The following is an 11,787-nucleotide window of genomic DNA, read 5'->3' on the forward strand; positions in this document are numbered from 1 at the left end:
GGAATCGGGTGGGGGAGCTGGCGCTAGGGTTCCACGGGGGCCCTTTATACCTGATAACCCACAAGTATAGGGGATCACAATAGTTTTCGAGGGTAGAGTATTCAACCCAAATTTGTTGATTTGACACAAGGGGAAGCCAAAGAATATTTTCGAGTATTAGCAGTTGAGTTGTCAATTCAACCACACCTGAAAGACTTAGTATCTGCAGCAAAGTATCAGTAGCAAAGTTGTGTGATAGCAACAGTAGCAGCAGCGACAACAATAGCGACAGAGTAACAGTAGCAGCAGTGACAGCAGTAGCGACAGAGTAACACTAGCAGCAGTGACAGCAGTAGCGGCAAAGTAACGTAGCAAGGACCAGTAGGAAAAACTCATAGGCATTGGATCGGTGATGGATAATTATGTCGGATGATATTCATCATGCAATAGTTATAACACGGAGAGATATGTAACTAGCTCCAGTTCGTCAATGTAATGTAGGCATGTATTCCGTATGTAGTCATACGTGCTTAGGGAAAAGAACTTGCATGCCATCTATTGTCCATCCCTCCCGTGGCAGCGGGGTCCTAATGGAAACTACGGGATATTAAGGTTCTCCTTTTAATATAGAACCGAAACAAAGCTTTAACACTTAGTGAATACATGAACTCCTCATACTATGATCATCTCCGGGAGTGGTACCGGCTATTGTCACTCCGGGGTTGCCGGGTCATAACACATAGTAGGTGACTACAACTTGCAAGATAGGATCAAGAAGACACATATATTGACGAGAACATAATAGGGTCAGATCTGAAATCATGGCACTCGGGCCCTAGTGACAAGCATTAAGCATGGCAAAGTAGTAGCAACATCAATCTCAGAACATAGTGGATACTAGGGATCAATCCCCATCAAAACTAACTCGATTACATGATAGATCTCATCCAACCCATCACCGTCCAGCAAGCCTACGATGAGATTACTCACGAACCGTGAAGAGCATCATGGAATTGGCGATGAAGGAAGGTTGGTGATGACGATGGTGACGATCTCCCCTCTCCGGAGCCCAGAACGGACTCCAGATCTGCCCTCGAGAGGAAGAACAGGTGGTGGCGGCGCCTCCGTATCGTAAAACGCGATGAACTCTTCTCCTTGATTTTTTTCCGGACGAAAGGGACTAAATAGAGTTGGAGTTGGAGGCAGCGGAGCTCCAAGGGCCCCACAAGCCTGCTATGCGCGACCAGGGGGGCCCGCGCCTGGTGGGCTTGTGGGCTCCTCGCTCCACTCCTCCGGTTGATTCTTGCGCCAGTATGTTTGATATATTCCACAAAAAATCCTCGTAAATTTCCAATTCATACCAAGAACTTTTATTTCTGCGCAAAAACAACACCATGGCAATTGTGCTGAAAACAGTGTTAGTCCGGGTTAGTTCCATTCAAATCATGCAAATTAGAGTCCAAAACAAGGGCAAAAGAGTTTGGAAAAGTAGATACGACGGAGACGTGTCAATACCCCGTGGGTGTAGTGGGCTGGGGGGGTGGCCGGTTGGGCCAATTTGGCCCAGTTCGGCCAAGCCTTTTGGGGTTTTCTTTTTCCTTTTTTTAAATTAATTATTTCTCTAAAGTTTCTGTTTTAATTATAGTGGTTTTAATTAATTTCAAAAATGCCCGATTCACTTTTAAAATTTATTAGGGAATTTTTATAACTCCTCCGACATTTTTATTTTATCATTCGAAAACTTTTCTCGTTCGACTTATTTTGAATTTGACTCGGTTTCGATTAACACGAGATCAACGATAGGACTCACGGTGACGTGGCACCATTAGCGTGAGATCACTGTAGCTTAATTACATTCAACACTGTAGCAAAAGTTGAGGATGTCACAACTCTCCCCTACTAATAAGAATTCTCGTCCCGAGAATTAAGAGGTAGAAGGAAAGAGCTCGGAGTATTCATCATGAAGATGATCCTCGCGTTCCCAAGTGGCTTCATCTTCAGAATGATTTGACCACTACACTTTAAGGAACTTGGTGACTTTGCAACGACTCTGACGTTCATCCTGGTCGAGAATGCGGACCGGATGCTCCTTATAAGAGAGGTCTTGTTGCAGCTCAAGCATATCATGATCCACTGCTCGAATAGGATCCTTGAAGCAGCGGCGGAGCTGAGACACATGGAAGACATCGTGAACCTGAGAAAGGTTCGCCGGCAGTTCCAAATGATAAGCCACTTTTCCACGCCTTTCGAGAACAGTGGAAGGACCAATATAGCGAGGAGCTAACTTGCCCTTGATCCCAAAACGATGTGCACCTCTCATTGGTGTGACATGAAGATAAGACTTTTCGCGAGATTGATAGACCATATCTTGATGATGATGGTCATATTGACTCTTCTGACGAGACTGAGCAGCCTTCAGATTCTCGTGAATAATGCGGACTTGATCTTCAACATGTTGGATAATATCCGGACCGAAGAGTGATCGTTCCCCACTTTCTAAACAATTCAGAGGAGTTCGACACCTTCGTCCATACAATACTTCGAAAGGGGCCATCTTCAGACTAGCTTGATAGCTATTGTTCTAGGAGAACTCGGCATACGGGAGAGATTCCTCCCATTTCTTAGCGAAAGAAATGACGCAAGCTCGAAGCATGTACTCAAGAATTTGGTTCACTCGTTCAACTTGTCCCTGGGATTGAGGATGAAATGCAGTGCTGAAAGACAGATTAGTCCCCATAGCTTTCTGAAAACTTTCCAAAAATTTTGAAGTGAACAAGCTACCACGGTGAGAGCTGATTATCAACAGAATACCGTGAAGTGAAACAATCCTTGACATATAAAGATCTGCCAGTTGACTAGCATTAATTGTTTCTTTAACGACCAGAAAATGTGCAACTTTGGACACTCGGTCAATGAAGACAAGAATCGCATCATGACCTTTCTGGGATTTGGGAAAACCAGTGACAAAGTTCATTTCAACATGGTCCCATTTCCACTCAGGAATAGAGATAGGTTGCAGAGTTCCATCAGGCTTTTGATGTTCTGCTTTGATCCGCTGGCAAATATCACATTCTGTCACATATCGTCCAATGTCTTGTTTCATATTGGTCCATCAGAATCTTTGATGGATGTCTTGGTACACCTTGGTACTACCCGGGTGAATAGACAATGGTGTGTCGTGAGCTTCTTTCATCACCCCTCCGGTCATTCCGAGATTTTCCTTCTTATTTGGGACGAATAGGCAACCCTTGAAGTACAAGGCGCCATCTTCAGCAACAGTGGAAAAGGAGGGTTTACCCTTCGTAGTATAGCTTTTAATCATGTGGACATCATCGTCAAAGCATTGCGGATTCTTGATGGTGCCCCAAGATGTGGTTCTACAACCCAGTTACTAAGGGAACCATGATTAACAACACGAAGGTTCATATTTCGATACTCTTCAGGAGGGGGAACAAGGTAACCCCGAGGAACAATATGGAGGTCCAGCTTACGGAATTCCTCTTGCAGACGATCGTGAACCTTATGAACCTGGAGGTGGTTGCAGTATGACTTGCGACTCAAGGCATTAGCCATTACGTTAGCCTTGCGGGGGATATATGATATACTACAGTCAAAATCTGCTATACGCTCCATCCATCTTTGTTGACGTAGATTCAGTTCTGGCTGAGTGAACAGATACTTCAGACTTTGATGGTCGGTGTAGATTTCACATCGATTATCGACAAGGTATTATCGCCATTCTTTTAGTGCATGAATAACTGCGGCAAGTTTGAGATCATGAACTGGGTAGTTCTCTTCATGAGCACGCAGCTGACATGAGGCATAACCAATCACCTTGCGATCCTGCATAAGGATACAATCTATTCCTTGACGAGAAGCGTCACAATATATGACGAAATCCCTTTTTGTATCCGGAGGAGCAAGTACTGGAGGGGATGTCAGTTTGTCCTTGAGTGCCTGGAAACTTTCCTGACATTTATCAGTCCATTCATACTTAACACCTTTGTGAAGCAGATTGGTTAAGGGCTTCGCAATCTTGGAGAAGTTCTCGACGAATCGACGACAATAGCTGTCGAGTCTGAGAAAACTTCTGACTTGCTTGACATTCTTCGAGGGAGCCTAGTCAAGAATATCTTGAATTCGTTCGGAATTGACTGCAAGACCATCCTTGGAAATCACATGACCAAGGTATGTCACTTCGTCTAGCCAGAATTCACATTTGGAATACTTCGCATAGAGTTTATGCTCCCGAAGCTTATCCAGTACAAGTCAAAGATGTTCGGCGTGCTTCTCTTTATTCTTCGAAAATACCAGAATATCATCCAGATATACAACGACGAATTTGTCGAGGTAGTCCATGAATATATAATTCATCAATCGAGAGAAGGTTGCCGGTGCATTGGCTAAGCCGAAGGACGTGACGGTGTACTCGTATGATCCATAACGAGTAACAAAGGCGGTCTTTGGAATATCCTCCCGCGAACATGGATCTGGTGGTATCCCAACCTCAAGTCGAGCTTAGGTAAGACGGTGGAACCAGCAAGTTGATCATACAGATCATTTATCCGAGGGAGAGGATATTTGTTTTGAATAGTGGTCTGGTTGATAGAACGATAGTCTTGAACCAATCGATTTGTCCCATCCTTCTTCTTAACAAAGAGAGAAGGTGCTCCCCAAGCAGACGAACTCGGACGAATGAAACCCAGACGAAGCGAGTTGTCAATTTCTTTCTTAAGTTCAAGAAGTTCATGTAGTGGCATTTTATAAGGACGCTTGGTGATAGGAGTGTTACCGGGTACCAAGTCAATGACAAACTTGATAGCTCGAGCAGGGGGAATCCGTGGAAGTTCTTCTGGAAAGACATCTTGGAATTCTGGGACCACTTGAATGTTTTCAATCCCTTCAAGAGGCGATGCATTTAATGCATTCAAGGCATATAGCCGCGCCTCACCATTTCAGACGAGATGAGCATGGTAGCTTATTAATTCATCTGAAGGGTGTAGGAGGTGGACGGTCTTGGTGGCACAAACGATCGATGCCGTATGAGCTTTCAACCAGTCCATCCCCAGTATGAGATCAATGTTGGATGACTTTAGTAGGATGGGGTTGGCAAGGAATTCTAATCCTACAATTTCTACCAAAACATGGGGGCAAACCATAGAGGTTCGGCATTCGCCCCTGGAGGTGTTTACCACTGTCGGGATGTTCATCTCTTCGCTCCTAATGTCATGCATGTATGCAGAATTTTCTGACATAAAGGAATGCGATGGTCCTGTATCAAACAATACAGAAGCAGGTACTGAGTTAACGAGAAGTGTACCCATCACGGTAGCAGGCTGGACTTGCGCTTGACCCATCTCAATGTTATTGGCCTGACCATGAACATAAGCAGGCTTGGCATTGTTGTTGCGGTTCTGATTGTTGCCACTGCCAGTTGAGGGAAGTGCTAGCTGATTCGGATTCAGCCTGCAGTCTCTAGCACGGTGACCTGCACGACCACACTTGATGCACAACCTGTCCTCAGCACGGAAAGGAGGAACTTGAGGCGGTGGAGCTAGATGTTGGGGAACGTTGCATGGGAAACAAAAAATTTCCTACGCACACGAAGATCTATCATGGTGATGTCCATCTACGAGAGGATATTAGATCTACGTACCCTTGTAGGTCGCTAAGCGGGAAACGTTAAGAACGTGGTTGATGTAGTGGTACAGCTTCGTGATTCAAATCACCATCGTCCCACGACCTGTCCCACGATCCGTTCCGATCTAGCGCCGAACGGACGACACCTCCGCGTTCAGCACACGTACAGCTCGATGACGATCTCAGCCTTCTTGATCCAACAAGCAAGACGGAGAAGTAGATGAGTTCTCCGGCAGCGTGACGACGCTCCGGTGGTGGTGATGATCTACTCCTGCAGGGCTCCGCCCGAGCTCCGCAGAAATCTGATCTAGAGGCAAAACTATGTGGAATAGTTTTGAGTTGCACGTGGCAAAGTTGTGTCCCAAAAACCCTAAAACCACCAGTATATATAGGAGGAGGGGAGGGGCTAGCCTTGGGGGTCAAGGGCCCCAAGGGTGCACCGGCCGAAGGGGGACTCCTCCTCCTCCTCCAATTCGGTTTGGGAAGGAGGAGTCCTCCTCTTCCTTCCCACCACCCTCTTTCCTTTTTTTTCCTTTTGGTTTTTTTTCACTTGTGGCGCCATAGCCTTCTTGGGATGGCTCCACCAGCCCACTAAGGGCTGGTGCGCCACCCTAAGGCTACTGAGCTCACTCCTCGGGTGGGTGGGCCCCTCCCGATGAACACCCGGAACCCATTCGTCACTCCTGGTACACTGCCGAAATTGCCCAAAACTTTCCGATAACCAAATGAAACCATCCTACATATCAATCTTCGTTTCCGGACCATTCCAGAAACCCTCGTGATGTCCGTGATATCATCCGGGATTCCGAAAAACATTTAGTAACCACACATATAACTCAACTATACTAAAACATCATCGAACCTTAAGTGTGCAGACCCTGTGGGTTCGAGAACTATGTAGACATGACCCGAGACACTCCTCGGTCAATATCCAATAGCGGGACCTGGATACCCATATTGGATCCTACATATTCTACGAAGATCTTATCGGTTGAACCTTAGTGCCAAGGATTCATATAATCCCGTATGTCATTCCCTTTGTCCTTCGGTATGTTAGTTGCCCGAGATTTGATCGTCGGTATCCGCATACCTATTTCAATCTCGTTACCGACAAGTCTCTTTACTCATTCCATAATACAAGATCCCGTTAATTACACTTAGTCACATTGCTTGCAAGGCTTGTGTGTGATGTTGTATTATCGAGTGGGCCCCGAGATACCTCTCCGTCACACGGAGTGACAAATCCCAGTCTTGATCCATACTAACTCAACGGACACCTTCGGAGATACCTGTAGAGCACCTTTATAGTCACCCAGTTACGTTGCGACGTTTGATTCTCACAAGGTATTCCTCCGGTGCCAGTGAGTTATATGATCTCATGGTCATAGGAATAAATACTTGACACGCAGAAAACAATAACAATGAAATGACACGATCACATGCTACGTTCATAGTTTGGGTCTAGTCCATCACATGATTCTCCTAATGATGTGATCCACTTATCAAGTGACAACACTTGCACATAGTCCAAAAACCTTGACTATCCTTGATCAACTGGCTAGCCAACTATAAGCTTGCTAGGGACATTGTTTTGTCTATGTATCCACACATGTATCTTTGTTTTCATTCAATATAATTATAGCATGGATAATAAACGATTATCTTGGAACATGAAATATAATAATAACTATTTATCATTGCCTCTAGGGCATATTTCCAATAGTCTCCTACTTGCACTAGAGTCAATAATCTACTCCTCACATTGCAATGCGATTTACATTGTAATAAATCTAACACCCATACAGTTCTGGTGTTGATCATGTTTTGCCCTTGGAAGAGGTTTAGTCAACAGATTTGCTACATTTCGATCCGTGTGCACTTTGCAAATATTCACGTCATGTCCTTCGACGTAGTCGCGTATGAGGTTGAAGCGTCGTTTGATGTGCCTGGTCTTCTTGTGAAACCTTGGTTCCTTTACCAAAGCAATGGCACCAGTGTTTTCAGAGAACAGAGTTATTGGATTTAATGCACCTGGCACAACTCCAAGATCCGTCATGAACTACTTCATCCACACACCCTCCTTTGCTACCTCCGAGGGAGCCATGTACTCCGCTTCACATGTAGAATCTGCTACGACGCTTTGCTTGGAACTGCACCAGCTTACCGCACCCCCATTAAGAATAAATATGTATCCGGTTTGAGACTTACAGTCATCCGGATCAGCGTCAAAGCTTGCGCCGACGTAACCCTTTACGACGAGATCTTCGTCACCTCCATAAACGAGAAACATTTCCTTAGTCCTTTTCAGGTACTTCGGAATATTCTTGACCGCCGTCCAATGATCCACTCCTGGATTATTTTGAAACCTGCTTGCCATACTTATGGCCAAGCTCACATCCGGTCTAGTGCACAACATTGCATATATGATAGAACCTATGGCTGAAGCATAGGGGACGAAACTCATTTGTTCTCTATCTTCCGCAGTTGCTGGGCACTGAGTCTTACTCAATTTTATACCTTGTAACACTGGCAAGAACCCCTTCTTGGATGGTTCCATTTTGAACTTCTTCAAAACTTTATCAAGGTATGTGCTTTGTGAAAGTCCTATCACGCATCTCGATCTATCCCTATAGATCTTAATGCCTAGAATGTAAGCAGCTTCTCCTAGGTCCTTTATAGAGAAACTTTTATTCAAGTAATCCTTTACGATCTCCAAAAACTCCATGTTGTTTCCAATCAACAATATGTCATCCACATATAATATTAGAAACTCCACAGAGCTCCCACTCACTTTCTTGTAAATACAAGATTCTCCAACCACTTGTATAAACCCAAATGCTTTAACCACCTCGTCAAAGCGCTTATTACAACTCCAAGATGCTTGCACCAGTCCATATATGGATCGCTGGAGCTTGCATACTTTGTTAGCATTCTTTGGATCGACAAAACCTTCGGGTTGCATCATATACAACTCTTCCTTAAGAAAACCATTAAGGAACGCCGTTTTGACATCCATCTGCCAGATTTCATAATGAAAAAATGCAGCTATTGCTAACATGATTCGGACGGACTTAAGAATCGCTACCAGTGAGAACGTCTCATCGTAGTCAACTCCTTGAACTTGTGAAAACCCTTTGCCACAAGTTGAGCTTTATAAACGGTCACATTACCGGCCGCGTCCGTCTTCTTCTTAAAGATCCATTTGTTCTGAATAGCCTTGCGGCCTTCAGGTAATACTTCCAAAGTACACACTTCGTTTTCGTACATAGATCCTATCTCGTACTTCATGGCCTCCAGCCATTTGTTGGAATCCGGGCCCACCATTGCTTCTTCATAATTCGCAGGATCATTGTTGTCTAACAACATGATTGATAAAACAGGATTACCGTACCACTCAGGAGTAGTACGTGATCTTGTCGACCTGCAAGGTCCGATAGGAACTTGATCCGAAGTTTCATGATCATCATCATCAACTTCCTTCTCAACCGGTGTCGCTTTGATAGGGTTTTCCCCTTGCCCTGTGCCACCATTTAGAGGGATTAGAGGTTCGACAACCTCATCAAGTTCTATCTTCCTCCCACTCAATTCTTTCGAGAGAAACTCCTTCTCAAGAAAAGCACCGTTCTTAGCAACAAACACTTTTCCCTCGGATTTGAGATAGAAGGTGTACCCAACTGTCTGCTTTGGGTAACCTATGAAGACACACTTTTCCTCTTTAGGTTCCAGCTTTTCAGGCTGAAACTTTTTGACATAAGCATCACATCCCCAAACTTTAAGAAACGACAACTTTGGTCTTTTGCCATACCACAGCTCGTATGGTGTCGTCTCAACGTATTTTGATGGTGCCCTATTTAAAGTGAATGCAATTGTCTCTAATGCATAACCCCAAAACAATAACGGCGAATTGGTAAGAGACATCATAGATCGCACCATTTCTAACAAAGTACGATTACGACGTTCGGACACACCATTACGTTGTGGTGTTCCAGGCGGTGTCAACTGTGAAACAATTCCACATTGTCTTAAGTGAGCACCAAACTCAAAACTCAGATATTCACCCCCACGATCAGAACGTAGGAACTTGATCTTCTTGTTATGATGATTTTCTACTTCACTCTGAAATTGCTTGAACTTCTCAAGCATTTCAGACTTGTGCTTCATCAAGTAGATATATCCATACCTACTCAAATCGTCAGTGAAGGTGAGAAAATAACGATATCCACCGCGCGCCTCCACACTCATCGGACCACACACATCGGTATGTATGATTTCCAACTAGTCACTTGCACGCTCCATTGTTCCATGAGGCATGGTTCGCACGTGTCAAGTGATTCAAAGTCAAGTGACTCCAAAAGTCCATCGGAATGGAGTTTCTTCATGCACTTTACACCAATATGACCTAAGCTGCTGTGCCACAAAAACATGGCGCTATCATTGTTAACTCTACATCTTTTGGTCGCAAGGTTATGTATATACGTATCATCGCTATGAAGATTCAATATGCACAATCCTCTCACATTGGGTGCATGACCATAAAAGATATTACTCATAGAAATAGAACAATCATTATTCTCTGACTTAAACGAGTAACTGCCTCGCAATAAACAAGATCCAGATATAATGTTCATGCTTAACGCACGCACTAAATAACAATTATTTAAGTTCATGACTAATCCTGATGGTAACTGAAGTGAAACTGTGTCGACGGTGATTGCATCAACCTTGGAACCATTTCCCACGCGCATCGTCACTTCATCCTTCGCTAGCCCTCATTTATTCCGCAGTTCCTGCTTCGAGTTGCAAATATGAGCAACAGAACCGGTATCGAATACCCAGGCACTACTACGAGAGTTGGTTAAGTACACATCAATAACATGTATATCAACTATACCTGATTTTTCTTTGGCTGCCTTCTTATCAGCCAAATACTTGGGGCAGTTGCGCTTCCAGTGGCCCAGTCCCTTGCAATAATAACACTCTGTTTTAGGCTTAGGTCCAGCCTTGGGTTTCTTCGTCGGATTGTCAACAGGTTTGCCGCTCTTCTTGGAGTTACCCTTCTTGCCTTTCCCGTTTCTCTTGAAACGAGTGGTCTTATTGACCATCAACACTTGATGCTATTTCCGGAGTTCAGACTCTGCGACTTTCAGCATCGCGAATAACTCGCCGGGTGACTTGTTCATCCTTTGCATGTTATAGTTCAACACAAAGCTCTTATAGCTAGGTGGAAGTGACTGAAGAATTCTGTCAGTGATAGCCTCTTGTGGGAGTTCAATCCCCAGCTCAGCTAGACGGTTTGAGTACCCAGACATTTTGAGCACATGTTCAATGACAGACGAATTCTCCTCCATCTTGCAAGCATAGAATTTATCGGAGGTCTCATACCTCTCGATCCGAGCGTTCTTCTGAAAGATAAACTTCAACTCCTAGAACATCTCATATGCTCCATGACGCTCAGAGCGACATTGAAGTCCCGGCTCTAAGCCATACAAGACTGCACATTGAACTACCGAGTAGTCCTCCTTACGTGCTAACCACGCGTTCAAAACATGTTGGTTAGACGTAGTGGGTGGTTCATCTCCTAGTGCAGCATTAAGGACAGAATCCTTCTTCATAGCTTGCAGGAGCAGCTTTAGATTACGAGCCCAGTGTACAAAGTTGCTTCCATCATCTTTCAACTTAGCTTTCTCTAGGAACGTATTAAAAGTCAGGGTTGCTACTACGTGAGCCATTCATCTACAACACAAATATTGCAAAGTGGACTTAGACTATGTTTAAGATAATTAGAGTTTAACTAATCAATATTAATGATAAACTCCCACTCAAAAAGTACATCTCTTTAGTCATTTGAGTTGTACATGATCCAAATTCACTAACTCAAGTCCGATCATCACGTGAGTTGAGAATAGTTCTAGTGGTAAGCATCCCTATGCTAATCATATCAACTATACGATTCATGCTCGACCTTTCGGTCTCAGGTGTTCCGAGGCCATGTCTGCACATGCTAGGCTCGTCAAGTTTTACCCGAGTGTTCCGCGTGTGCAACTGTTTTGCACCCGTTGTGAACGTTGAGTCTATCACACCCGATCATCATGTGGTGTCTCAAAACGACGAACTGTCGCAACGGTGCACAGTCGGCGAGAACACAATTTCATCTTGAAATTTTAGTGA

Source organism: Hordeum vulgare, chromosome 2H (assembly GCF_904849725.1).
Source record: "Hordeum vulgare subsp. vulgare chromosome 2H, MorexV3_pseudomolecules_assembly, whole genome shotgun sequence".
NCBI lineage: Eukaryota > Viridiplantae > Streptophyta > Magnoliopsida > Poales > Poaceae > Hordeum > Hordeum vulgare.